General features: G+C 34.6%; 1 protein-coding gene and 1 pseudogene across 1 annotated transcript in view; both read left to right on the top strand.

The window, feature by feature from the left end:
- DACH2 (dachshund family transcription factor 2) overlaps window positions 1-25,414 on the top strand; it is a 632,298-nt gene that overhangs the window by 228,897 nt on the left and 377,987 nt on the right. The window lies entirely within an intron of this gene.
- On the top strand, window positions 6,896-6,996 carry LOC130842748 (U6 spliceosomal RNA; annotated as a pseudogene).

Raw genomic sequence — 25,414 nt, 5'->3', positions numbered from 1 at the left:
CACATAGAAATGTCATTGAAGAGTTCCCATCTATACATGTAGAAAAAAAAGCATTGTTGATTTTCCATTTAATTGAAAACATTTATGATATAAAAACAAATGTAATAAGATAGAGAATAAAAGAAGGAAAATAACAGATTAAACTATAAATATGTAAGAGTACCTCAGTAGCTCATTCTGACTTGAATAGTTTCTTTATATTTCTCTTAGATGTATTTTTGCATAAACAAATATTATCCTTAGAATAAATTCCTTCCTTGGGAGTGATGTTTTGGTTGTTATAATTTTGCATTATATTGACGCAAAAGCAGAATGAATAGAGTGAAATTATTGTAAATGATGAATGGGAAATGAATAATAGAGAATACAAAACTGAAATTAAAAATCAGTTGGCATCGTGAGATTTTCCCATTGAAATGAGAGCATTTTTGCAGGAGGGGGATTGTACATGTATTGTTCACCTAATTAATACATTCTTTGCTCCTTTTTGCAAATAAATTCATAAGTCCACAATACAATGAAGAATTGCAGAATGCCTATTCATCATTATAAGCTGTTTCCTATCATAATGCTTTTGAGTGATTTTGTATATATGTGTATTTATATTATATGGTTTTGCATATATATGTATTTACACATTTATAAGTATATATACATATATACTTGTGTAGTATATATTTTTAAATGGCATGTGGATGTCTTGCTCATTCTGTAGAGCTGGTAGGAAATACTTGGTAATGTTACAGCAGAACCATGATTAAATGAAAAACAACTGCTTTAAACCCTCAATTAAACAAATTTCTCTGGGGAGTTGTACTTAACTTTGAGGAGAATATGGCAAGATAAGGTAATTCAAGAAGTGTCTTGGGATCAGTACACATTTCATTTCAATTTTATTTGCTCTCTGAATTTCTAATATGTCACAATGGTTAGTTTTGTTCAGAGTGATGACCCTAAGCTGTAGCAAGCTCTCTGGTCATCTGAAAAAGATCCCATTTTATTTATGAACTTGTATTTACAAAAGTAAGAAATTGTTCTAACATATTTCTAAAGATATTAAAGTATATGACTTTAAGCATAATTTAGTCATTTTGAACAGATTCAGCAAAACTCTATGACATAATACTAACTATAATATTCCATTACCTGAACAATTCTGTTAATTATTACACTTTGAAAAACATGTTAACTAGCTTTAAGCCTATTACATGTGTATGAGTTTGTTTTCATGTATATAATATTCAAAGAACTGTACTGGACATTATAGGAGTATATGGAGGCACACATTTTTCCTACTTGCCCCTTGATGAATCTAGTAAGAAAAATAATTCATGTATTTCTGTATTGATTACTTAAATAAAAGATAAGAAGTGTAAATGCCTTAAGACAGGTATAGAGAAAGGTAGAAAATAGCAGGTAGCAAGGTCTTAGAAGGGTGAACAACTTTTAGCTGCTAAGAATAGGAAGGCTTACAATGAATAAGAATGACTGAAAGTCAAAGTTTCAATAAGAAAAGAAATATATATTTTTAAGAAAAAAACAGGGCTGAACTCAGTATTATGCTTTTTCTTGACTCCTAAATTTCTACAAGTCATAATTCAAAACTATACAATTTTTATAAATTTACATTGCTGCTTTCCTCTGTCAGAAAAAAGTATGGATAGTTTTTCTCAGTGATCTTCCATGACAGTATTTGATTCTTTACTTTAGTGAAAATATAAAACTTGAAATATAGTACAGCTTTAAATTCAGAGACTGAGACAAATAGCAAAATATTTGATACTGTCATAATTTCAAGTAAATCAAAATGCACAAATGAGAATTTCTGGTATATTTGGAACTCTTCTATCCTTTCAAAAAAGAGGTATGGACAGAGATTTGCATGGATGCCCATGTCCAAAAAAGAGGTGAATTGTATTTGCCTCCTTTGCAAACCCTCTGTTTTGATACCATCAGGGATACTTACTTGCATGTTCCCAGCAGCTCCGTTTTGAAAGGAGCCTGTTGTGTCCATCAGATCATGCTTAAATGCATGGAGCACCCAAGACTATTGCTTTGAATTTGTGACATTCTTGACTCACAGAATATACATCCGGATACCATAGATGATGACAGATATCTGTAGGTTCTTTGAAGTAAAGGGCGCCAGATCCAATGAAATTGGCCATAATTTTGACAACCTGGAAGAGATGTGTACATAATATTGTGGGCTATCACATTGATGTCTTAAGTCTTCTGTGCCATGACTTGATTCTTACAAGCTTTAAAAAGGTGGTTTAGGGGATTTGTTACTTCAGAAAGTATTACCTACTTTTAATCTCAATACATAGGATGATTGCTTTAATATATTCATTTTCAGTGCTTTTTCAGAATGAATGACCTGAAGAGTTTTGCAGCTGGGGCTCTCTGTATAGTAAATACAAAAATGGGATGATGTATTTGTTTTGCCTATATGTTACTGAATCCCTGTACTATGACCTTTGAAGGTAACCATAAAGACCTTGAGAAACTCCTTTTATTTTGCCAGTTTGGGGCAAGGAAGCTGGAGGGGTTAAAGACTGTGCCATATGGTTACCCATGGCTGCACAATGTAAATGCAAATCTAACATTGCAGATGAAAGTAGTAAGCTACATGGATAAGTTGTTGAATGGTAGAAGTGGAGTTGGTACTTTACAGTGATAGACAGAATATGGTTGGTGAGGCTTCCTCAAGCTCCCGCAGTTGTTGTCATATGTTACTTTTTACATGTTGGGGTAACCGGCTTCAAATACCTAACCTTGTAAATTTAGAACATGTTCCAAGGGTGAAATCATGGTGCCAGAAGAAATGATGCTAAATTCTTTTTCCTAAGTAATATCTTACTGTTTCTTGTTATCAGCAACCAGAAGTGATTAGAAAGTTCCAATTCTGCTTAAGAATGGAAGATGTGAAAGAATTACCAGAACAAGCCTTGGTTAATGCACTCTTATTTGGATAGTATTTTCAACCTAGAAATATATAGTAAGTGTCAATGGTTATAAGTCAAGTTCATTTGTGCTTGGATAATAAAACAGAATATAAACAGAACACCATGAAATATATAAAGTCACATGTTTACATTTTGGTGTTAGAGTGTTGCTGACTACAGTAATGTTCTAAATACTTGGATATCATTTTTGGAACTTTCCTCTTCATTTGGCTATATTTGTAACTTCGTAAGCTATTGCCCACTTTATTCATCTTATTATTTTCTTGTTAATATTTATTGGTTTGCCACCTATCATTTGTCCTTATTCCATTTTTAACTGAGCATGTCTTCACTTGCTTACTTAATTCTAACTCCTTTTAAGGTGACAGAGACTCTATTTTGATGTCAGTTGAAAGCTAGTGGGCATATTCACAATTCTTTTCTGAGCTTTTTGCTAAAGATATAAACTCATCTCATTTCTGGGTATGGCATCTGTAAAATAATACTATATATGCTGATTCCAGGCTTGTTACTCCTAGAAATTAATGCACCCACCAAATAAGTTTAGGGAGTGTATCTTGTCAGCATGTTAGAGACATATTCAAAATCCAACAAAACCCAAAAGACAGTTCTAATGTGATATGGTCTAATATGTTGGAAATTAAAGTCTTAACTCTTTACTTAGCCTGTGTGGCTTAGGAAGGGAGGGTAAGGATAAAGCCATAAGGACCAGTGGTTGGAAGAAGACTGGAGGACTATTTAATGTCCTCCATTTTAACCGCCAGTCTGCAATAAGCCTTACAAAGATAATGTTGGTAGAAGCGATGTAACAATACATTTTTAGGGAGCTACCTGTGGAAAATTAAAGTGGATCGAATCATTAAGCTATTCAATAAACATTTATTAAGTGTTTATCATGTGCCATGCATTCTACTAGGCTCTGGTGATGTGGAAATGTATAGAAACATGTATATACATATTTTATGCATGCACCTGTATTTGTGTGTAAAGTTTCCAAATTCTACTATATCTATAATGAGTGCTAATCAGTGGTAAATATTAATAATTCAATAAGCATTTGCTATATCAAATTGAATGAATTGAAATTGTAATTGCCTTATTCTCCAACTTTGAGAATGGGAATTTAAGTGTCTGTTTCCTACCTAAACTCTATCTCTTTCTATCCTGACAGATGCTCTCAATAAGTTAGAGATTTTATTGATATTCTGCTGTGGCCCTGTTAATCTTATTTTGATTGAAACAACATTCTGGACAGCAAAATTGATGGGTGCTTATGGTGAGACTATTGCAAAAAAAGTAGTAAGAAGGTTTCACATTTAGGTGTGCCTGGGGCAAGAATTATGACCTTCCTTAAAGTTATAATTTAGAAAATACTCTGCTTGTTGTGGTTCTTTTAGCAGAGTATGGGTTATGAATCTATGTATATAAGGATTTTTAATATGTATATTTTGATCGACATACCTCTTGTCATTTTCAATGATTTTCTTGCCTAAACAACATATAATAGAGTTTTGCAGTGGACAGGAGATTTATCTTTCTTGTTAGGTGATGCCTTTTCCAACACAGAAGTTGCACAGCCAGCCATATGCCATATAGTAACATCATCAGATTCTTGAAGACAACTATCATGAAGCATATTTGTTGCATAAGTTAATTTTAGGACAGTTTTGTTAGATATAAAATGAAAAGAGGAAGTAAATGAAAATTAATACAATGTGGAAAGATATTATGCTTAACTTAAAATGCACATGATATGTCAAAAGACAATATATACTTTTGCACAGTGCTATAATTTAGTCATTAGTCTAGCTCTTTGCTATTATCTAAGATAAGGTTTTGAACTAAACTAAATGATGATCTAAAAATGCAGTAAGCCTTACTAATTGGTAGAATCCAACCCTCCAAATTATTATCATTATTATTTTTACTAAATCACAAGATGAGCTAAACTCTTTTGATCCAATGACACAGAACTGGAATTGAATTTATAGATTTTCTGTAACTATTGAACTAGAACAAAACCAGTATGTCAAAGTAGCCTCTAAACTGAGCAGATTTCTCATTCAGTTTACACAGTCTTAGCATAAAATATTTTTGTACTATACCTATCCGTAAAATACATTTAAAAATAAACTTAGAACACTGAAAACCTTGTGAGTTTTGCCACTTTAATATTTTATTTATAGTGATTGTTTGAGAATTTTTTTCCTCTTTATTTCTGGCTTACAATAGCTTTTAATTCACAAGTTAGTTTTAATTAATGTTTAGAATAATGAGTAACTTTGGGTGGATTGTTCTGTATCTGGTAAAATGTTAGCCTTGTTATTTGGATTTATGGCAGTTTTGTTTCTTAACAGAACTTGAATTCCCTTTGGTTTGAATTCTGTTCTGCTTTTTCACATATGAAGCATTTTCCTCCCTTTATGAAGTTAGGAATTTACCACAGTAAGCATAGGAAGAGAAGAACTGTTTTCTAATCATTCAATAAGGGATTATTCAGTATTAGGGCTGTATGCATCTGAAGAAATAAAGTAGTGAGGGGTATAGTGTGTAAGATTTTTTTTTTTTCCTGAAAGAAGGGAGAAATATTTCTTGAAGAGAGACAGATGGCAGGTATGATACATTATTCTTCATTTAGGGAGAGAGAGTGTAATAAGACAACTTTCAGCTGTAAATAGCAGTTATGATTTAAGTAAAGACCTGTTTCTGTCCTTTAAAGGCAAAAACATTATAATGGTAAATGATCACTGACTGTCTAGATATAATCACCTTATGTTGTGCATGTCCCCACTACACTGAATTATTTAAAATAACATATTAATACATTATTTAATTAGTTGAATTGTTATAATGAATAATTATTCTAAAAATCTGTCTATATAGATTTTTTCTGACAGTTAGCTTTATTTTTTATAAATTTATTTTTTGGCTGCGTTGAGTCTTTGTTGCTGCATGCAGGCTTTTTTCTGGTTGTGGCAAGAGGGCTTCTCAGTGCGGTGGCTTCTCTTGTTGTGGAGCACGGGCTCTAGGTGCATGGGCTTCAGTAGTTGTGGCACGTGGGCTCAATAGTTGTGACTCACGGGCTCTAGAGCATGCGCTCAATAGTTGTGGTGCACGGGCTTAGTTGCTCTGCGGCATATGGGATCTTCCCTGCCTAGGGATCAAACCTGTGTCCCTTGCATTGGCAGGCAGATTCTTAACCAGGGAAGTCCAAGCTTCTTGATCATAATTAAAACCCATGTAGGTTTTACAGGGTTTAGAGGTGGAGGATTTGAAGAAGGCTTGGAAAAGCTAACACTGAATGCTAGAGCATTAGACACACTGCATATCAATTGTTTTGCTAACATTGTTAACTGAACCTGATAATGCATAAAAAATTTTTTTTATTCAGAGCCAAACAAATACTTTTCCTCACGGTTAAATTATAGCTAGAGGGAGTGACATTACACACACACACACACACACACACACACACACACACATACAATCTTCTATTCTACAGTACTATTTACTCCCATTCCAGATAGTAAACATACTGCCTCTTATAGGAATGTTTTACATGAAATTTATATGACAAAAGTAATACACACTTATTACTATTCCTTGTTAGGGGGAAATCATGATTTCAAAAATTGACGAGGATGATAGGAAAAAAAAGGCAGATATTGTTTTCTGGTAGAAGAAACCCACTGTTATCTCTCTATTCCAGCGAATGTTCAGCAACAAAATACCCAATGGCAACTGACTTTAAGACTGGCTAATGGTCAATGTTTGATATATGTAAAACCACAGTTTATACTAAACCAGCTGCATGTACCATGGGAAATAGTATATAACTAGTAGATACAATGTTTATCTCATCTATTCTTATTGTTCTTTCGGTGCTTTGAATACTAGCCAGATTCTGAAGCTAGTTTTGATTATGTGTTTTTTTCTAGCAAAACATATACTAAAATTGGAATGATAGAGAAAGATTAGCATGGCCTCTCTACCAGGCATGTACATTTATGAAACAATCTTAACATTTATCATACTCATCTTTAAGGACCAGATCAAATGCCACCTACTTTGGTCCCCTCAGGATGAATATTTCTCTCTTTTTGTGCTCAAATTGCATTGTTTATGTCAGCATTTTAGTCATTAGTGTACATGTATATTTTTCTTATTAGATTTTGAGCTCTGACCATGTATAATGCATCTTTATACTCCCCACAATATCTAACACAGTACCTTGTGCATAGTGAGCACTCAAAACATCTTTACAGAGTTGAATTTTTATGAGTCATTTGTTGAACATTAGCTGCAGTATGCATGCATGCAAATACACAGGTTTATAACTTATATAAAATAAAGGGGAGAGAAGATCCTTTACATTTACCAGCTGCTCTAAGTTTTGGGAGTTTTCTGGATGTCTAAATGATAAAGGAATTGGTGACAAATTTTAGAAAAAGGGGAAGGCATTACATAGAAAAGGAGAATTGTCCCTGGTTCAGGCCTCACTTTTTAAAGCAAGCAGTTGTTTGGAATTCTAAAACAATTATACTAACTTTTAAGGAATAGACTCATGTAAAATATTGTGGCAGTTGTGGAGCTTACTTCATTATGTCATTTGGGTTCTGTCTTTTTGTTATATGTGGTGGCTTATAAGTGTACCATTTTACCTTTGGGACTGTTGGAGTGACCTCTTTTCTCAGTATGTATAAAAGGTTAAAGGTATCTTGTAACAGCTTATAGCTCATGTGGAAAATGTGTCTTTGTATCTATTTGCTTGTAGACATTGTGCTATTAAAGAGTTACCATTTTATCCCAACAATAATGTTTAGGAAAAAATGCAGTCTGGAAAAGTTATGGACATTTTATTTTTGCCACATCTAAAGCTTTCCAAGTGTTCTGAATGAGCCACTGCATACTTTGATATTTTCACCTTCATGTCTCTCTGTGTGTTTGTGTATCTGTGTGTTATGTATGTATGCACACACACAGGTATATATTTGTTTCTTTTTTTTTTACCTTACTCAGATATGCCACGCTACACAAATGGTTGCCTTCTATCAACTTGAAGAGAATATTTTTAGCTTAACTGTTTTGGCTGGTGATGCAGAAGCTCAGCAATGATTCTTTTTTTTTTTTTCATCTCTTTATTGGAATATAATTGCTTTACACTCTTGTGCCAGTTTTTGAGGTACACCAAAGTGAATCATCAGTCATGATTCTGTATCTTTACTGCAATCTTAAAACTTGCCATGAGTAGAAGAAGGATTGTTGAATTGCCACCAGTATACAATTGCACCAAGATTAAGTAAAATGTTCTTCTCTCTGTCAAATTTAGTTGAATAGAATCCATCAAACGATAGTCATAGTTTTCTAAGTGTGCTTGAAGCTCTGTGGATGTGCAAACGAAGGACCATATGGAAGTGGCTTCCTCCAAGGTACCAGTAGGTATGGTTTTGTGGATTTCAAGTGCCTCTTGGCACTGTTGGCAGTTCAGCACCCTGGGAAAAGCATTGCTTTCAAACATGAGTAATTGATGAATTGTATGTAATATGCAAATGTGAATGCATAAATCTCCTGAATGACAGCTTAATTTATGTGAGCCTTTAAGAATGTGGGATTAGATTTTAATTAAATATCTTCAAAGGCACCCTGACTTACTCAGTTTTTTGGCTGCTGTCTTTAGAAAGAGGTAGGGGAAGTTTTAAATCAAAATTTTATACACATTATTCACATTTTCAACTAAGTGGTCTTGTTTAATAGAAAAATCAAGGTGTTTAAAGAAGAAAGGCATTTGTCTTTAATTATAAGAACACTGCCATTATATTACAATGGTTGCAGTTTGTCGTATATGAGAGATAGATATAGAAAAATATATGTGGGTTGAAAATTGTCTTAAACTTTATGTAATTCTTAAACATATTTCAGATACTACCATATATTTTAGTATGACAAATTGAACAATGGTAATTGTGGATGACATTTCTTAGTATAGATTGTTGGGATAATAATACGGTACATGACTTCCTACATGTTATTATCTTAAAAATACCTAAGATAAAGAGTCAATGGAGACAGATCTGACTATCCACCTTTGCTCTTAAGCAGGTAGTGTGTATAGATGTAGCTCTGTGTGTGTATAGTTTTAACCTCTGTTTGATAATAGTATTTCAAACTTTGTGCAATATGCAGATTAAGATAAAAAAGGCTAATTAAAAATCTTTGAAATTTTCCACAATCTTTTTATGTGATCAGATTATGAAAAGGATATAAATTTAATAGATCCACTTAAATTGTACTTTCAATGCTGTTAATTCTTTTAAACTGTAGCACAGGGAACTCTACTTAATGCACTGTGATGACTTAAATGGGAAGGAAATCCAAAAATGAGGGGATATATGCATATGTATAGCTGATTCATTTTGCTATACAGTAGAAACTGACACAACATTGTAAAACAACTATACTCCAATAAAAATTAATTAAAGTAACATATATTTCAACTTATAGTTTATAGTGAATCACATTGCCCATAAGTAATAAATTTTATAAAACTTGACCAGTTATGGGCTATGCCTAGTTTTTACCTATTTTTCCTACATATTTGCTTTCTATTAATTTACATTGAAAAGCTTAATTTTTGACTAGGGAAATGGTACCTATATGTCTTTGCTTGAATATGCTTTTCCTCTAATGTATCATCGTAGTGGTTAATTGTACAAACTCTGGAATCATGTTTCATAGGTTCAAAATCCCAACTCTGACACTACCTGTTGTGTGACTTTGGGCAGATCATTTAACTGTGCCTAAGTTTCAAAATTTCTGCCAGAATGAGGTGACAATATAAATCACTTAGAAATGTGCCTGGTGCTTGGTAAGCCCTATGCAACTTATTGTTATTATTTTTTTCACTGTTCCCATCATACTCTCATTTTTGCCTTAAAGGCCTGTCTCCTCTCTGGTCCCAAGACAGCTTCATTCTTATCTCCATGATATAGTCGGGGTTGGGTCTACCATGCATCATCTTCTTGTCCAGGTCCCATCCAAACTTGAAATCTGGCTAAAGGCTCCTTTCCTCCATAAAATCTTCACTGACTCCTTCTTCTGAACCAGCTCCACTTTTTCTTAGTTTTCCTCTGTTATAGTCTTTGTTGTTTAATCATTTCCTTATTTCTTTTGTTTGTACCAGGTTTACAGGTGTGGAACCTATAGTCCACTTATTTGGTTTCTGTCATGTAAGTTCAAAATTACTCCTAGTGTGAAGTACTGGGTCTCTTTATCTGTTTTGCATTTATCCACATTTGGTAAACCATGGAGATGCAAGCTGTTTCAAGCCTCAAGTGAGATGAGATGACCAGGCACAACTCCCCGCTTCAGGCCCCTGATTGTTCTGTTCCATTATGGTTGAGTTTGTTTCTTCCACTCTGAGGAGGTGCTTTTCTGTTTATCAGAAATTAAGAAAGAGTCATTTGTCTTATGCTAGGTTGAGAGATACATGCATATGATATAGTGGATTTAGAGTCAGACAGATGAGAGCTACAGTTTGGACCTGTTGGCTGGCCTTCAGCAAGTTAGCCTTTCTGAGGGTTAGCTTCTCATCTTAAAATATGGATAAAAGTACCCATCTTATGGAATTATTCAGATAATTAAATTAAGTAGATGTGAGCCTTAGCATAATGCTCAGCACATAGTAGGTGTTCATTTGTCAGTACTTTTCCTTCCTTTTAATCATCCAACAAAAGTAACAAACCTCATAATAATGGGTTATGCAATGGAATTAAAGCTCTTGCTTAACTGAGATCTGGGGAACGAACAGTGACGAGCTTGTCTAGGAGCAGTGTGTGACTAAATTCTCAAATTTCTCCTCTGCAGGGACCAGAATTATAGATGCCTAATTTTAACACATACTCTTATTTTTTAAAGGAAATAAAAAGGACTGAAATCAGGATGCATCTGTTTGGGGCATTTTCAGTCAGAATATGGAAATTGGCTAAACATAAACAAACACTTAGGTTTTTCCAGGTCTCAAAGAAGACAAACTTTACTCCACTATGGGGTCATTGTAATTAGGCTTACTTTAAATGTAATTTCCCTGACTGTAGTCATTTCACCTCTTTGAAATAGCCTATTATATACTCTTTCCTGTTTGATTTTGTGAATTGGGTATACTTTTTCTGTAATCTAACTCAACCTGCATTTGTGTGTAAGGTACTATGCCAGGAACTGTGGTGGGCTCAATGATGAAATTTGTAAGCCTCACACAAAACTGGCCATGTGGGCCTAATGTGGTGAGGAGATCTTGCAGAGCACTTTGCACTAGCTAGGGTCTCACTAAATATCTATTCAATTTGATATTTCAATTTCTAGAGAATAGAACTCTTTCATAGAGCATGCATGTAAAGCTGTTTACCTGCATTCATTTCTCAAGCTCACCCTTTTTATAAATGACAGTTCTATATGGAAAATACTCGGGCTTCCTAGGTGGCACAGTGGTTAAGAATCCGCCTGCCAATGCAGGGACACAGGTTTGATCCCTGCTCCAGGAAGATCCCACATGCCACGGAGCAACTAAGACTGTGCGCCACAACTACTGAGCCCATGTGCTGCAACTACTGAAGCCCACAAGCCTAGAGCCTGTGCTCCACAGCAAGAGAAGCCACGGCAATGAGAAGCCCGTGCACCACAACGAAGAGTAGCCCCCACTCACCGTAACTAAAGAAAACCCACGCACAGCAAAAAAAAAAAGAAAATACTCAATGAGAGTTTAAAGTTTTCTCTGCCATATCATAACATACATTTTAGTAAAAATTAATTTTTAAAAACAATAAAATGTCTAATTATAAATGACCTCTTAAAGCCATTCTTATCAACTACATGCAAATTAGAAAAATAAATTATGATCCTTGTTATAAAAGAAAAGCACAGAGTTTTTTCTCCATGGAGTAAAAGTTGTAAAATATTTTTATATTGCAACCACTACTGAGTACAAATGACATAGGAGTTTAAATTCAAACAGACCTGATTTTGAATTTACTTACTAGCTGTGTGACATTAGGCTGGTTATCTAATCTTTGTGAGCCTCAGATTCCTAATCTGTAAATTGAGGATAATAATATCTACTAGCAGAGTTTTGGTAGTTATTATGTATGTTATATCTATATATCTATCTTATCTATATCTCTACCTATCTCTCTTTCTTACTTTATATATGACACTTTATATCTCAGTGTTTCTGTTTACTTTTGCTTGTATTCAGTCAAATTCAACTCAGATAATTATAGACATGCATCATTTTTAATAGTCCAGAATGGAAAAATGAAGCAAAGAAGAAATGCTTAAAGGGATTATAATGATTGTTATGGAAAGAGCCATGGGCTAGAAATCAGTAAACATGGGTTGCAATCATGGTTTCTTTCTAACTAACTGTGTAATCATAGATAGGCAAGCCATTTCACCTCTTTGAGCTTTAGTTTCCTTATGTGTATGAGAAAGAATTTGCACTGTCCCCTAAGGTTCCTTATAGCTTTAACTTTTTAGGATTCTTTAGATTCTTTGACTCTTGATTAGCATAGTATGGCGAGTCAGTGTGCAGGACCAAGATTCAGATTGCCTGGGCTCTAGCCTCAGTTTCCCAACATAATAGCTGTATGACTTGGGAAAGTCATTTACATCCTTTGAGCCGGTTTCTTGATCTTTAAAATGAGCAGGACAATAATTGTATACACTTTGTTATGTTGTTAAGAGTATTAAATGATTTGACATACATAAAGAACTTAGAAGAATTCCTGATGCATAGTAAGTACTCACTAAAAATTACATGGTATTATTACACAAAACTGCAGAGGAGGTATACTAATGAACTATGTCCTGCTTATCTTACATCCTGATGATGCAAGCATATATCCAGAAGGCCAGTGAGTATAGCTAGAAATCTAGCAGGATACTTCACCCATCCATTTTGATACTGAGATCTTGCTTTGAATCTGTGCAGAACAGAATGACCTGTATTTAGATCTAATGTTATATTTCCCTATATTGTTAGATATCCCTTCATGAATTCATATGCTACATTTGCAAAGTACTTGAGGGCAAAATTCACATCTTATACTTTCTATTGTCCCTCATTCAGATCACCTGACATTGGACCTTGCCCCTAGTAGATGCTCATGAATCATTGATTGATGACACAGATTTTAATCCTTCCCAGAGTAGCTGCATTAAGAAACTCCAAAGTTCTCATTTTTAAGTTTAATATGACTCTAGATACATATTTATGAAAGAATGCTCTCTGAATCATGATGAGCAAATAACAATATTGGGCAATATGAATGATAAAGATTATAGATGACCTCACTTCATAAATTACATTTTAGGCTAGACTACTTTCACCATCACATTTCTGACTGATTTTTTCCGAAATAATGTATCCTTGTGTATTACATTCCTAGATGTTAAATTCTCTTTTGTGTGCTATAAGATTGGAAAAATATTGTCTTATTGATAGAAGAAAATTCTTCTGCTGATGAAATTAGAATGTCTCTTTAAATGTATTCTTTGTAATTATTTACAGTGTTTACTTAGTATAGTTTGCATGAGGCCTTAAAACAAATGGACTAGAAAATTACTAGAAAATAGCCTCTTTGGACAACAAGAATATTTTCTCTGTCATTAATGTTTACTTAAGGAAAAGCTATGTAATCAAAGTTAGGAAGTCACCGTATACTTTAGAAGGAACCTTAAACTCTTTTTGCCTGCTACAATTTGGACATAGTTGCAGAGTGCATCCATGTACTCTCCTATTAATTTTGCAATTTATTTCCTCTCCATTTGTTCTAATTTTCAGAACACTCACATTACGTACATTGTAAAATGAAGACAAATTGTTTTGTATTCCTTTTTCCTAAGTAGAAAAAAATAACAAGTACAGACATCTCCTTAAAATATCGTATCTCGTTCTAAAAACAAACCAAGCCCAGGCTAATTTTGTAGAATGCAATAGCGAGCCAGAAAGGGTAAACTTCCATTACTGATCCCTGTGCTGGGGGCAGTTGTGGATCTTAGAGCAATGCGCCATCATTGGTCTCATAATCTGAAAATAATACAGGAGATGGCTCTCAGAAACAGAAATAGGATGTCAGATAGTCTGACTATATATGAATAATAATGCCAAGAAATGTAATGCTGGTTACTAGCGATTGACCTAGGTCAAGTTTGTTCATTTCTAGTAGAATCAAACCAAACCCAGGTGCTTCAGTCCCTTCTAGTTATCCAAGTTTGAGGTGGCTATGTGTTGGATAAGTCCTATAATGATTTCCTGTGGTTTAAAACTCACCTTTAAAAGAAATTCAGTAGGTCTGGAGTAAGGCCTAGGCAGCTGTAATTTTTGAGAGCCTCATAGGTAATTTTGATGTGTTTCTCAGATGGAGAATCACCAGTTACTGTTTTCTATGATAAAAATTGTCTTCCTTTTTCATTTTCTTCGGGAAAAACTGCTTTCCCTGTGAAACTATAAATTAAGTGAGCAATGGTTTGCTGTAAGCATTAGAGTCTTGATACTGGCAGATTTTTTTTAGGTAGAGATTTGTAGCCCATCTCTTATAGACGTAAGCAGGTCCTTTCAATTGATGTGTGTATGGATTCATGAATATAGTTGTATGTGACTTGATTTGGAGGACTGGAGTTGAAGACCATTAGTCAAAATGGTAACATAAGATATGTTAAAATCAGGCTAGATATCAGAAATAAATTCCAAGTAGAAGCAAATTGAGTTTCTTAATATGTGTTATGCACTCAGTAGACAGAAATCCTTAGACTATAGAATAATTCCACAAGAAAATACAACTATAGCCTAAAAAGTGAAAAGTTTAGTCAGCCAGTCTGTCTTCTGGCTATTTGATGTATACAATGCCTTTTACTCCAGATGTTTTACTTAATGAACTTAACCATTGTACAGGACAAACTTCTTAACAGGATGACTGAATTTCTCATAACTCATGTAGGCATTTTGTTGCAATACATTTGCCACTTCAGAATATTAAATCTTTTTTTGAAATACAAGGATCCCTAATTTCTTTACAAAACAACCTCTATGCACAATGATGTCACTAAGAGTGACCATAGTCAACATTCAAATAATTTATACAATAATACAAAATATTTTATTTAACACAATATTTGCTTCTATATGAAAAAAGAAACAAACCTTTATTTTGGCAGCAAGCATTTCCAAAGGAAGCAAATGTTTTAGTCACTGTGGCCAAAATAAATGTTTTCTTTAAGGCTGTTAAGGCAGCCAAATGTTTTCATAGCATTTTCAGAATGGTTCCACTCTTTATTTTCACAAAGAGAGTCTCTCTCCTTCCCACCCATCACCCTATGGAAATATTTTGAGAATGTATTTGACCATGAAAACAGCAAAAACAATTTGAAAATGTTGTCTTTATAAATGTTAGAAGGATGCTCTCAAAGTTTAAGGAAGATTAAATAAACATGACAGTATGGTGCAATTGAAAGAATGCTAGAAGCGATGGAATTATATACTGGCTTTGACTCTGTAGCTTACTTGTTAGGTGATCTTTAATTGATCACCTCACCTCTCTCAGCTTTCAATTTCTTAATCACCAAGATGAGGGAGTTTTACTAAATGCCATATAATCTACATTTTGCATTTCAGTAAAATATCTATTGAATACATTGAGACAGGCTGGGACCTGGGACCTGGGACCCTTTGTTGTAGTGCTGCAATGCTTGCACATGGACAAACCTCTCTTTGAGAAACAAAATACAAAGAAACTATATGGGACTAAAATTAACTGCGAGCATGCCCAGTTGGGGCAAATTATGGACAGAAAGATACAAAAGACCAAAAAACCCAAATGCCACTTCTGAAGAGCCCAGAACAAAAACTGGGTGTTGGGAGAAAAAGTGGGGTACTTCACATGCCCCCCTGCACACAACACCTAAGAGGTGAGCAAACCACCTAAGGCACCCCTCAGGCCTGACCCCTGGACACACCCCTACCCTTACCCCATATAAGGAATAAGCTTGCTGCCCACCCCCCCAGCCAGTGTGCAAGCAAGGGAACCTTCTTGTTCCCCTCCCACTGCAGCAGGGGCCCCAATAAAGCCTTGCCTGAAGTTCTTGTCTGGCCTCGGGTCAATTTCTATTGATTGGGGAAGGCCAAGAACTCTGGTCGGTATCAACATGTCTTTAAAAATCTAAGTATCCTCTATGTTTTTAAATAAAATGCAACCCATATCATAATTTTACTTTTCTAATGGTAAATCCTCTTGCCCTTGTGTTTTATTTAAGTAAATAAATACAAAGAAACAAATAAAACAAACATAGTATTCTGAAACTTGAGTTGTGTTTCCAGTTATGTGTACATACTATAAACCCAAGCAGCTATGGATGGATTCAAGTGTTTTTTAGCTACAACACAACTGTCTCTAAAACCAGTTTAAACAATCTTCCTCTTTTTCTCAATTTTCTGGACTGGGCAAGTAAAAATACCTGCATCTGTCTTAAGTTTGCTAAAGAGGGAAAAAAGTGAATATAAACACTAAATGAACCACGAGTAGTATTTTTTTCATTGTGCTATCATTTGTGGTTTAAAACTTCAGGCTGCTTACGGAGTTCTAAGGAGATTTACTCAGACAATATGGATAAGAAATTTGAGAAAAGCAAAATATGATGCTCATTATGTACTATACTATAATGAAAGCAAAATGTTATACCAGTTAAACTATATCATTTTAACAGTTCTAAGATTTTTAATTACAACACTACTACCAATAATAGCTGTCAAATTATTAAGCACAATTATTAAAGACTATGTACCATGCACCACTCTGCAGGCATACTTTGTCTCTCACATGTGCTTCTGTGTGTGTGTGTGTGTATGTGTGTATCTTTTCTACAACTCTGAGAGGTAGGTGTTAATACTTTTAATTTGCAGATTAAGAATTGGAGACACATAGAGGTTAAACGACTTGCTTAGTATCAAATCAGTTGCCTAGGAACAGCTGGCAATAGGCTCAAACCTGGTCTACATGATATTAAAGGAATTTAAAACGTGTGTCTTTCTTTGTCACACAACGGCTACAACTAACAGCCTTTATAATAGTTATGCAATAGATAGGTGAAGGGTATGAGCTGGACAGTTTCATCAGTTCCTAGAGATCTTTTCACTTGGACTTTAGAATGAGACTAAGACAGAAGCAACCTTAATTTCTCTGACAAATGATCTGTCCAAAGCAAGGCCCCAAAGTCAAACTCTGGTCATAATTCTTGGAGGTCTGTTTCATGCCTTTGACTTAGAAGGCCACAAGGTGCTTTCAGCCCATTAGTGTGGCCTAAATGGAGAGGGTGCTAGCCCTGCTCTAGTATGACCACTTATCTCTGCCTAATTCTGAATGGCAGTGAAATCCATATGGCTGCAAGTGAGCAAATTGTATAACAAACTTACGGGAAGATGTAGCTGTGACATTTTGCATACATGGAACAAGGCTTTAGCAACTGAAGAAAGGTATCAAGAGGTACATTTTAAAAATTTATTTGTTTGTAAGGACTGTTCTTGATTTACAGTTGATCCTAAATTAGAAATTTTCCTTTATGGGTCAACTTTTAAAACTCACAAATAGAGAGTGACTGCTAATACCCCAATATTCTTTAGCATCAATAATGTTTTCATGTAAATATAAAGATGCAGGCATCCTCAAGGAACTTGAAATACAGTTAGGGAAATAAAACAATTAATTTTAAATTGGAGAGTTACATGAGCATATCTGACTAGGATATAAGAAATGTCACAGTGAAGATGAGTGGAATGAACCAGTAAAGTAACTTCAAAGCTGTGACTGGGCAATTAACTCCCAACCTCAACATCTTCCAATCAATATATTTAATCTTGTATTTTTTCTGGAATAAACCACTCCATATTTCTTTTCTACCTCTGAATCACCAAGTGATACTTTTATCTCTCTTGGCTTCATCTTGTCTTTTTCAGAGTCTTTAATATCAGTGAAATGAGGTTTAAAAAACAAGAAGATCATTTGATGCACCAATATTTACCGATGAAAATATATATTCTAGTCCAGTGATATCCAATAGAAATATGATGTGAGCCACAAATGTGATCCCCATGTGCAATTTTAAGTTTTATAGTTTCCACGTTTAAAAAGTTAAAAGAAATAGGTAGTTAATTTTAGTATGTTTTATTGATCCCAATATATCCAAAGTAATATCATTGTAACATGTAATAATATAAAAATATTAATTATATATTTTGCATTTTTAATTTTTTATATCAAGATTTCAAAATCCAGTGTGTATTTTAGTTATACAACATCTCAATTTGCACTCACCATGTTTCAAGTGCTCAATAGCCACATGGGGCTACATAATATTATAAAATAAGGTGTATTTTGATTTGTAAATTTCTATATTTTAACTGTAATTATTATCATAATAAAAGTACAGTTTAAATGAAAGAAGTGCAATGCTTATCAAAGCTAGAACTATGATAAACTATTTCTTCAATACCAAAATCCATTCTTATTAAACAGGCAAATAAAAGTGAGTGACCATAATTTTAGCATATGGCTGAACAATGACATTGCAAATATAGTTTGTATTACAGGTAGATGATTTGCCGAAACATCAATAGTGAAGTTCCTAGCATAGACATGGTATTAGCATGTTATTAACATTAAATGTTTTGTAGATGCTTTTAATTGCTGCATGTCACATCATCTGTACTTTGCACCATGGGAACATACATACTGTGAATCACTCCTCAGAACTGTCCCTGCCTAGGAAGCTGGCAGTTACTTAACAGTCAACTTAGACTTTTTTTTTTAACTTTGGATTTTTTTTTTAACGGGAGAAAAGCATACAAGTTTATTTAACACAAATTCTATATGATATGGGAGCATTCATAAAGGATGAAGACCCAAAGAAATAATGAAATCTACTTGCTTTTTTTAAAATTTTATTTTTTAAGCTCTTTATTGGAGTATAATTGCTTCACACTGTTATGCCTTTTTCTGCTGTACAACAAAGTGAATCAGCTGCATTTATACATACATCCCTATATCCCCTCCCTCCCGTGACTCCTTCCCCCCATCCCACCCCTCGAAGTCATCACAATCATTGAGTTGATCTCCCTGTGTTATGCATCAGCTTCCCACTGATTTTTAATTTAGGTAAGAATCATACCTGTTTTATAGTTATGATTTGCCATAAATTATCATGAGTTATCACTAAATATGGAGATTGCCTAAACCAATTTATTCATATGCCAATATTTTCTCTTTAGCACTTGAATGTTTACTTTTTTGCCTGCCTGTTGAATAGCATTTCTCTCAAAAGTGTATAATTTCAGAGTCTGAAATATTAAATCAATTCATTCTTGTCTTTGTCACTCTCAATCTAGTCAATTTTGATTTATATATTACTTATAAATATTTGTTTCTGGTTAAAGGCTGATAACTTACTTGCTTTGTATTTCTTTGCTGATATATATATTATACTTAGAGAGCTTTAAAAAATGATCACCATTTTAAACATTTGCATCATATCAAAAATTTAATCTAGCAACATTGTGCATTAACTACCAGTGTGTACATAGGCAGCTTATTTCTTTTGAAATATCCTACTCAGATTTTAAAAACAATTTTGGATTTGAAATAGTTAATCTTAACTGCAAGTAAGGACATTGTTGCTCAGAATGCATTTGGTTTAGTATGCTAACCATTTACCTTTGTGGATAGTTACTGTACATAAAAGAAGAATTCTTGACAATGTAGGAAGATTCAATTAAAAAAAACAAACAAACCCTGAGACTCCAAAGGGTGGGAGTTACTATTGAATTCTCCATAAGCCATCCTGACTGTTATTGCCCCCCATAAAAATACAGGAAAAATTGACCTGTATGGAGGCAAGTGAAGGCTTCTTGGTATTATCACAAAGATCCTATAATATTAAATAGAGGGAACAGAAGAAGTCATTTAAGCTGACATCTTCAGCTTACAAATATAGAGGAATGGTGTCCAAGGGGTGGAGTGACTCTCCCAAGATTGTGGATATTATAACGGCAGTTTCAAATCTGTTGTAATGCTCTTATGCCTCTAAATATGCTCATTTCCAGGACTGCTAAATGTTTAGGTTTCCATATCTTTTCGTATATAGATATGTTTCTCATAGTTAAGGTTTGCTAAAATCAGATACTTTATGTTGTGTTTCTTCATGATTTTTCATTGCAAATGTGATAGTTTTATCTTCACTTACATAAAATAGGAAAATGCCAAGGTCAAATGGAGAATTATTTGAGTTAGAAAACATGACCACCATGCTTTCCTTTGAGACTTTTATGTGCTGGTAAATGTTTAACAACTGGCTGGGGGTTAGGGTGGGAGTGGAGCCCTGACTTGTAGTATTTGCTGATTTCCATGGTGTAAATACTCTCAGCGCAGCCTGTTTCCAGCTACCAAGATGAGATCCTCAATGTGAAGTTAGGAGCTGATGTGCATAATTGGTGCTTGAAAGCTGGTAAAAGTTGGTTCTAGCACATCACTGATTTCATAGCACAAATGAGACTGGGGATCTGATTCAGGGTCTTTTTTTCTCACTTGGGTTCTGAGTTTCAGTTTATGTACATACACACTCACTGATACATACGTTCAGCTTCTGAATTTCATGATTTTGTCTGTATTCTCTTTCAGCTTGATAGGGGCCAGAGTTCTTGGCCTTTCCCAATCAATAGAAATTGACCAGAGGCCAGACAAGAACTTCAGGCAAGGCTTTATTGGGGCCCCTGCTGCAGTGGGAGGGGAGCAAGAAGAAGTAAAAGGTTCCCTTGCTTGCTCACTTGCTCCCTAGGGGTCAGAGGATGAGCTTGTTCCTTACATGGGTTGAGGGTAGGGGTGTGTCCAAGGGTCAGGCCTGAGGGGTGGCTTAGGTGGTTTGCCCACCCCTTAGGTATTGTTGTGTGCAGGGGGCATGTGCAGTACCCCGCTTTTGCTCCCAACACCCAGTTTTTGCTCTGGGCTCTTCAGAAGCGGCAGTTGGGTTTTTTGGTCTGTTGTATCTTTCTGTCCATAATTTGCCCCAACTGGGCATGCATGCAGTTATTTTTAGTCCCTTATAGTTTCTTTGTATTTTGTTGTTCCAGGAGAAGTAGGTCTGGGTGCAAGCATTGTAGCACTGCAGCAAAGGGTCCCAGGTCCCAGCCTGTCTCAAACCCAATATCCATCACTTTGGTAATGGATTACTATTTCTCTATATATTAAAAATATTACTTTGAGTAATAGGTGCTTGCTCATAGGAGGATGTAAACCTTAACATTAATCAGGACATTTCCTGATTAAAAAAAAAGAAAAAAGAAAAGGAATTTCCCAACACTACAAGTAGCAATATTTGAGCAAAATCCCCATGTCTTTGCCTTTGACGTGAGGTCCTAAATAATACGACATACTTCCTCTAAGAACATCCTTTATTCATATCCCATATTGCCATTCATTCCTTCAAGGAATGAAGCTGTAACAAAACAATGCCATTTAAAGTAGAATTCTTGAAACATAAACTATGAACTTCCAGTGTAATGTTTCAGAGGACGGAAACATGTTTTATTCATTGCAATTTATCTGGATCACAACTTAGACTTTTTGTAGTACTCTTAGTCAGAGATGATTAACCACCAATTTTAGAACACCGACAATTGCACAATGTTAATGTTTAATTAGCTAAAGGGAAACACCTGTAGTGCGGAGGAAGCACCTCCAAGATTAGACTGCAGTATATGCATTCAGGTTGTAACAAAAGGCAAATTAAATGAGCATACTATTTATCTTCAAGGAAAATATAGTTGCTAAGTTGTTGGACAGCCCCAACTCATGGAAAGTACAAGCATTAAGTAACCGTTTGCATGTACATTTCATTGCTGGCTTTTTACCAATAAATTCCAATGAAGAATGTTTGTGAGTTTTCCTGTCCTTCCAGCAAAAAGGCAGGCTGACTGTGCTTGGGACAATTAGACAGATCTATCACACCTTCAGTTTAATATGTCATGCCTTGCATTTGAGACGCTACCTCTCAACCAAAAATTGGTTTGCCTCTCTGTCTTAATTCTCTTCTTCATCAGCCTTCCTGTAGTCAAATGTATGCGGTTATTCTAAATGCTTTCTTAACACCTTTCCTTTGCTGCTACATTCACATTTATAATTATCCTTTTACAAAAGGATAAAAAGATTTAAAATGATTATTTTTGGCAACTGGCCTAAGGTGAAACCCTGTTGTAGTTAATGTGTAAATTATAATGTGTGCAGTTGTGAAGATGGGTTTACAAAATGCTCCTGTAAATGCAAGCATTTAAAGGAAGCTCTCAGAGAGTTTGTAGTCTTTAGTGGCTAATAGTCATTGAAAAGCATCTCATAATATGTTACATCTGAAGGGCAAATGAATAGTTTAAGGTTAATAGTTAAACACAACCACTAACTTTGTGGAAGACAGGAAGATAAAGGATACAGTAGCCTCTCAGCAAGGGTTTAGGAAAATGCAAAACCCCTTCCTTCCTCACTGTAACTTTGAAGTTTATTTGGAATGCTTAATTTTCCTGTAGCTTAATGTAAATTGAGAATTAAATAGAAACTGTGTTACCTCAGTGACCTTGCTTCCCCAGTTCTCAAACTAAACTTGTGGATGGCTTTTTTAACCAAGTGCATTTGAAGCAGAACCAATCCTTTCATTTAAATAGGAAACTAACGGAAAATACTTTTTCGTTTTTATATCCTGCCAACTTTCAAAAAAGTTTTCTTTCAAAAGTGTAGATAGCGAAAATATTCAGTGTAATCCTCTTCTGTTGCACTAATTGGTAACCCTGCCACCTGTTAATTTTGGTATTTTAAACCAGCTCTGGGAGAGTTCAGGAGAAAATCAACATATGTGGCTCTTATTGCTACCTCCAAAGCTCCAAAGGAATCCCACAAAAGTGCTTCCATAGCACAGTACAAAATATCCTGTTAAAACGTGAAAAATAATTCTCTTTCCCTCCCTCCCTTCCCCCCTTCCCTCTTTCCTTCCTTCCTTCCTTCCCTCCTAGATAATGTTTACTTTGTACCAAGAATTTTGTTAGGCACAATCAAGCACTACATATTCAATAAGGTATTGCCCCTATCAATAAGAAATTTAGAATTAGACAAGTAGCTATATTGTATTTACATCTAATTTTTTTTTACAACGAGCAAAGTGGGACAAGCTGCTAACTTTACCATGGTGCTGAGATGAATTTAATTTACATTCATACAATGCCTGAAAGGATGAAAGCGTTGTACACAAGAAATGCAAGGAAATGCCTTGCTGTTCTGAACATAGAAGGAGGGTTAGAGTGAGGGTCATCACCACCTTTTTTGTGAGGTAGATGTTACATTGCTCTCAGCACACTCCACAGATGGGGTTAACTTGTCAAAAGTGTTTAAGAATTTTAAATTTTCTGTGGTTTTGACCTTGATAAATGTTATTTTTTTCTCAAAAAGGAGAAATAATCAACAGGTTTTTACTACATAGAGCACGCTTTAAATTATAGTTAGCAATTATGTAATAGAAGTATGCTAGTTGAATTTGTCTTGGAAAAAATTATCAGTGATGAAACACTTCTTTTTGAACTACTTCTTATTTTAGGTTATAAAAGTTTATTTCTATCTATATCCTCCTGCCATTAGGGGGATGTTATTTAACAGCATATTTATTATTGTCTAGTCTGCTGTGCCAGAAAATAGCATTCTCTCAAAGAAAAAAATAAAGAACCCCCTGAAAGAGAAAGTCCAAAGACAGTGAATACATACATTGTGAGATTCTGTCAAAAAAAGTATTTTCTAGTACAATAATTATAATAATATTGATATAAGAGTAATGGTCTAGATAATGGCATGAAACAAACAAAAAAAAAAACCAAAAGCAAAACCACACAGAATAAATACATACTCTCATTTCTCATTTATAGTTTCCTCATGTACACTTTGAAAGGGTTTCTAATCTTTTCTTACTCCTTTTCCCTCCCGATATTTTGGGATAAATTTTGTCATTTCAAGTGTTAAACAGTAAACATAGTTTGTGTATATATTCATTTTCTCACAGTGAAACAATAGTTTTCCATTTTGAACTGTGTCAGGCATCTTTCTAACCTTAAACCATGCTATGGGTTTAACCACCAGGAATGTGCCTGCAACAGCATATCCTACACTTAGAGGCCTGTATAGGATTTGAATGTAAAGCTAACTTATGGATAAGCTGGTGAAGTTTGGTTTCAAGTTTATCTCACATTAGTTAGAAGTCAGTTTTAAAGGCTTGTATCACATTGCCCTTTTTGCAGCCTTGTCTTGTTGCTAGTAGGAGCTATAGCATCAAATTGTCATCAGTATTATCAAAGAAATTCTCACCTGAAATGGAGACCCACATTAGCCACTGGTGCTGTTAATTTCATTTTGCTTCAGAAAGTGGTAAAACATTCTAGTGAGAGTCAAGTGTACTTATGAGGGAACATTAAAATATGCAAATTGCATTGATTTTATTTTTCTGTATTTAAGGAAGAGACATAAGTTATAGGTATGGGGGAAAATACCATGTTTTTCGGAAAAGGTTCTCTTTTATAGGAAGAGTTTATTCACATCAGGTGAGGGAAACTTGGAAGGAAATAGGAAAATAATCTTTGCCAGCAGTTGGATTTAAGTTTGTTTGCTTGAAGGCAATGAAGTAAAAGGATATTTTGAGAATTTAATACTGAAAGTAATAGTGTTTTTGACTTAGAACAGCTAATAAAGAAAAAAAAAACAGCTTCAGGGATACCCCTATAAAAACATTATCGAAGTGATTGTATGGTGTACCACAGCACTACTGTATAAAGTGAGAATCTAAATCAAAAAATTCTGCTCAAAGATGCACACACATTAGCTGTTTCTTTTCCTTTCTTGCACATTATTTTATTGTGGAGGGTTTTAGAGAGGAGAGTTTCCAATTCTTCATAATTCCTTGAATCAAATGATTTTGGTATCCATTTAGCAGATGATCAAACTGAAGCATAGAGAGGTTGAGTTTCTCAGGATCACAAATTGAACCACAGATAAATTCCATTTCTGGGTTCACAGTCCCTTGCTGGCCTATTGAATTGTGCTGCCTCACTGGAACCATGATTTGGGAAGAAAAATGATGTTTAGAAAAGTGTGTTAATCTATATCTAGGCCACACTATGTCAAGATTTACTTGTGATATTTGAATCTACCCAAATTTACCTGACTTCAAAATGAAAGTGAGGGAGGGCAGGGAACCTTATAAATGCATGTCACTGCCATGGCCACCTTGAAGATCTTCATGCCTGATTACTAAAGTTTAGCAACTTATCCACGATTATGCCACAATCAGCAACAAAGAAAAATTAGAATTTAGTTCTCTATTTCCCAGTC

Source organism: Hippopotamus amphibius, chromosome X (assembly GCF_030028045.1).
Source record: "Hippopotamus amphibius kiboko isolate mHipAmp2 chromosome X, mHipAmp2.hap2, whole genome shotgun sequence".
Lineage (NCBI taxonomy): Eukaryota > Metazoa > Chordata > Mammalia > Artiodactyla > Hippopotamidae > Hippopotamus > Hippopotamus amphibius.
The sequence above is the reverse complement of the archived record's forward strand: the minus strand, read 5'-3'. Positions and strand labels throughout refer to the sequence as shown.